This window comes from Aegilops tauschii, chromosome 6, assembly GCF_002575655.3.
Source record: "Aegilops tauschii subsp. strangulata cultivar AL8/78 chromosome 6, Aet v6.0, whole genome shotgun sequence".
NCBI lineage: Eukaryota > Viridiplantae > Streptophyta > Magnoliopsida > Poales > Poaceae > Aegilops > Aegilops tauschii.
Genome location: NC_053040.3, coordinates 24,167,256 through 24,172,408, shown reverse-complemented (window position 1 = coordinate 24,172,408; position 5,153 = coordinate 24,167,256). Strand labels below are relative to the sequence as shown.

At 46.2% G+C, this 5,153-nt stretch overlaps 1 long non-coding RNA gene across 1 annotated transcript; it reads left to right on the top strand.

Moving 5' to 3' along the window:
* The first annotated feature begins 356 nt into the window (after nucleotides 1-356).
* On the top strand, nucleotides 357-4,653 carry LOC109762672 (uncharacterized). The gene is made up of 5 exons (XR_002232760.4): nucleotides 357-591; nucleotides 703-892; nucleotides 2,902-3,060; nucleotides 3,146-3,888; nucleotides 4,171-4,653. It is a non-coding gene; the product is annotated as an uncharacterized lncRNA (long non-coding RNA).
* The last annotated feature ends 500 nt before the right edge of the window (nucleotides 4,654-5,153 follow it).

Below are 5,153 nucleotides of genomic sequence, written 5' to 3'. Positions count from 1 at the left end.
GCGATGCGCTTGGGCCCATATGTCATTGACTTCACGCTCAATCAGTACACGTAGTAGTATATCCGAATCTCTCCTAGCGTCGCCGCCTATCAGTTTCAAAATTTCGAGGAGCCGGCGGAGGGAAGAGAGAGGGGGAGAGGGAGAGGGAGGGACAGACGTCCGCACCGCCTTTCCCCTTCCACCTCCCACTCCGCCATCCCCACCCCTGCCTCCACCCCCGTCCCGCTCTCGGTCTCCGCGCTCTGATTCCGGCGCGCCTCGCCGGGTCGGAGGCCGCCATCCCCACCCCTGCCTCCACCCGCATCCCGCTCACGTTCCCCGCGCTCTGACGCCGGTGCGCCTCGCCGGGTCGGAGACCGCCATCCCCACCCCTGCCTCCACCCGCATCCCGCTCACGTTCCCCGCGCTCTGACGCCGGTGCGCCTCGCCGGGTCGGAGACCGCCATCCCCACCCCTGCCTCCACCCGCATCCCGCTCTCGGATCCCGCGCTCTGACGCCGCGCGCCTCGCCGGAATCGGAGGCTCAGGGAGGGAAGCTTGTCCGCGTGGCGTTCGTTCCTGCGGTTGTCTCGTTACTCGCCGACGGTCCAGGTAAACTTGCGCTCCCTCCCTGATGATCGAGTAACACCAGCGCGCCATGCTTCCCTCCCCTCCTCCTCCTCCTCCTCCTCTCCCTAACCCCCTTCACTCGTCTCTGTGCAGGTAGGGCGGCGGCGAGCGACAGGACGACGCAGGCGTACGCCGACCACCATCCCCCTCCGACCTTCCTCTCCGCCATCCCCGCCCCTTCCTCCGCCCACCCCGCCCTCGGTCGCCGCGCGGCTCGCGGGATTAGGGGCACAGGAGGGGAGGGAGCGCGTCCCTCTCGCGGGATCCAAGGGCAGGGTCACAGGTACGCGCGCGTAACAACCCACATCCTCGGGCGTTTGCTTGCTCTCCGCTCCGATCGATTTACCATACGAGTATCCGTGTCATTGCTGGGGCCTCGGTTTGTTGTGCACGGGCTAGATTTCGTTGCGGTGGTGAATCAGACTGATCGTACGAAAATAATATGAAAATAATAATGCCATGTGTAGTTAAGGAACCTTTATTTGCATCTCAGCTGGGGTTGTTTCTGTGTGTTGATTATCTCTAGAAGGATCACTACTATGTGCTTCTGTTTTCAGTTGGACTGGTAGTACGAAATACAAATCATATAACAATTGCAGTCATTGTTTAGGTCCTCTATTTCCTTCTGATGAGCTTGATCAGTTTAGCTTTGGTTTTTCCTGTCCCCACTCCCGATTGATATGTGACATCCTGCGTACTTTTTGAGCCTGCAACTACATTGCTGCTTCACCGCCTTGATTATATTAGCTAGCTCCAAACTTCGGTTGTCCCAATTGATATGTGGGTACTTAGGAAATATAATGTGCTTTCGCTTATTGCGTCACGCCGAACTCTGTTTGTTGCTTGTTACTTAAGCACTTGAGTGCTTGCCCAGGCTTGTTAAATTACCATGTTACACCTCTGAGTACATTAGGAGTTTTAGTATTATCATGTATTTATTTTATCACTACCTTGGCAATCCATTTTGTTAATCTTGTTGTCTGAAGTTAGCGGATATTCATCAATTGCATTACTGTGTATGCAAGAAACCCATTTTTTCATTTCTCGGTTAATTTTTTACTAGCCAAATTGGCAGTTAAAAGAAGTGTCTGCTCCTCCATTGTTCTTTAAACATTACCATTTGAAGTTGCACGGTTGCCTCGTTTATCTCTAGAGTGCATAAGTAATCACAATAGTTATATATTATTCCATTTTTTCAGCACTGTAGCTTATGCAAGAGAACTAAGTTATGCACAGTATATGATAGAATGAACTTACTCATTATGTCAGATTTTGTAAACATCTTACTTTAACTGTTTCTTGTTATGGGTTTCTATTCTTATGTGTTTTGTTATTTGTATATCCATTAGATTTAGTATAATACAAGGTGCATCTCATAGCAAATTGAATTGCTAAAGTTGGTAGTTACTTAAACAGTTTGAAGAAATCCTCCTGTGAGGTTACACAGTAGAAACTCTGCTGTTGTGTCCTGTTTTTTTATTTATGTTGAAAACGCAACATGCTTTCTCTGAGATTTATCTGATGTCTGCATCCTCATAATTTTTTCCACACATATATTGACTAGTCAGAACATGAATCTGCATTATGGTTTTTGAGGTTTTCTGTTAGAAAATACAATGTCGGTTGGTAGTTAAGATCATGAACAGCCACTCTGTTGCATTGATCATGCATGTATCTCAATTCTTTGTAATCAAATGTAGCCAGAGTTATCAAAGATCTGTGTATTATGGTTTTCAAATTTGCATTATGGTTTTTGACACTTGTCGATTAGAAAATACAATGCCGGTTCATAGCTAAGAGCATGAATAGGCACTATGTTGCACTATATCATTGATCATGCCTATATCTCCAACTCTTCATAATCAATAGCCAGATTTGTCAAAGATTTGTGTATGACGATGTAGTGGGATCATTGGCATGTCATGATCTTCAGTCTTTTCTGATTATAGAAGAATATAGTATGCTCATAGAAACATGATACATGCTCGTTTACATGTGCTCATCGAGTGACCTCTCTTGGAGACCTGTGTTGAGGCAACTTGACTAATTTATCTGAGGTTAGTTTGCGTAGTGCTGAAACGTAAAATACTGATGGCCATCCTTGCTGTAAGTAGTTAGTTTCAATATTGATTTCTGATGGCCATTCGTGCTCCTATGTCTTCTTTTCCGAAGCCAGTTCTTTATCTTCAAAATGTAACATGCTTTCTTTGAGATTTATCTAGCTGATGTCTCCTGTCTGCACCATTTTAATTATGGCAGGGATTTAATTATGTTTGTTAATCAATATGCCAGGGATTGACTGAACGGTGATTAGAGAAGGGGTTTCCCAAGTGGCAGCTATGAAGTACATGTGGCAGAGCGTTGCTAGGGTATTGCTACTACTGCTAGTCTCCAGTGGATGGCTGGAAGTGGCCACAGCCCGTCCAGATCAGTCCTTCCACAGTCTAAACCGTAAGTTGCATTTTTGATGCAGCATGATTCCTCATTTCTATTCCCTCCTGTTGTGCCAAAGTTTTTCTCCTCTTTGTTTTCTCAGGCACTTTGACAGAGGAGTATGGTGCCCAATGCTACTCCAGCTCACTTTCTGTTCGGATTTCACGATATTGTGACATACTGGACGAGTCACCGAACAGTGAATGTTGTGATGCCATCTTTGCAACCCTTGGGAGAAAGGATTGCCTATGCAAAGTTGTCAGAGAACCGAACTATCGATCATCACCCATATCAGGGGGCGACTTTATTGTTGATCTTTACCGTTCTTGTGATGGGGGCCCTTACATAAGTCCAACGGCGGAAACTGAGTGTGAACAGCCAGGCAGGCAAGCCCCACCCACACGGCCGCCGCCCACACCGCCGTCGCCGCCCAGTGCAAGAACTGCAGAGGGTGACTTGAAAGGCCTTCTGTCCTTTTGGAGGAAGCTTGGATGGGCAACTTCTTCGCTGCTGCTCCTGGGGCTCCTTAGTTTCATTCTGTGGAACACCTTGACCCAGCTTGCTCATGATACTAGGGTCCGTGCAACAGGATGGTTCGTAAGCAATGCAACTAATGGAGCAGAAACAGCAGGAGATGCACGCCCCCCTCCCACATGGAATGTTATCACAAACAACATCTTCGTCTGCAACCTTGGCTTCTCCCAAAAACTCAAGGACCCAGGTGAAGCTATGGCACCAGCTAATGTGGAGCTTTCTGCTTCTGTAAGCCCTCAAGGTGGTACGCCCTTTACCAGCGGACAAGCAGATTCGGTGGAAGAGAACCCAGAGTCATCTTTGCTGCGATAGGTAACCTCTCAAGCCGTTTTAATCTACTACAAAACTGTTAGGTTTTGCCCTGAGCCGGGAAGAGCGAAGAGCTTGTCATGATCATCCTGGTTGTAAGCAACAGTTAGGTTAAAACTTGAACCTTAACAGTGAAGTAGCTCAAAATGTGTTAAACAGGAGTGCCACGGCAGTAACTAGTTTAAATATTGGTGTCTGATGGTTTCTGGCTAGTATTTAACTTGTCTATTCTGAAAGCCAATTGTTTGTGGTTCAGTGATGATATCCTTGTTCATTCTGGTGCAGGGAAGTGCTACTCTGCTGTTGAGATTGAAGATTTCTTCGACTCCAACTGTGTCCATGTAGAAGATTCATTCAGTTATCACATTCGGATGGCTCTCCTTGTTTCTGTGCTTGCTGTCGTCATTCAGTCTACTGCCAACATCATCCCGGGCAAGGCTGTTCACGATTGAACGGATGTTGCTAAACCTCCCTAGTTACTGCTGCTCGTTTATCGCTGTTAATTCTCGCTCCTAAATAACACGGCTGGGATGTAGCCGGTGTGAATCATTATCGAATTTTCCAATTGCTTGCCGTGTGGCTGCTACACATGCACTCGTTATATGAGTAGTCCTGATACTGTGCTTGTTGGTGGATTGTGTCCTTAAGTTTTTGGTTAGTACTGGTAGAGTTGAGGTTGAGGTTGCATAGTGATTTGTTGAGAAATGATCATGTTTGCTCAGTGTGTGAGCTGGAAATGCTGGACAAAAATTGCTGTTTGTTTGTCAATATCAGCCAATGAAATTGGGAGCTTTGAGCTCCTTCAGTTGAAAAAAAAGCTTCAGTTTTCAGTATATGATGTCCACGTTTTGCCTATTACTAGCCAGCTTGTATTGTGTTTGTCTTGAATTTTATATCGCATTGCATGTACAAAAATGTAGTTTTTGGATAGTTCCAGAGCTAGCAGAGCTAATGTTCAATTCAATTCAACCACAAGTTAAGAGGGACATCGAGAAAAATGCTTAGCTCACCGAGCGTTGAACACACAACCGCTTTCAGAACTCCCTAACTCTCGACGATCCGAGCATCACAACATCTCTTGGATCCTGATACACAGCCTCCAAAGAGCCATGCTCTTCTTGAATTTATTAAATGAAAGTGAATGAAGTACATATCCATGTAGAACTTTTGTTGACTTTGCTTTCATAAGGCTTATAATAGTTGACTTCTTTTGCTTCGTATTGCCTCCATGGACTATTCTAAGAGCAACTACAGCGGAGTCGCCATAT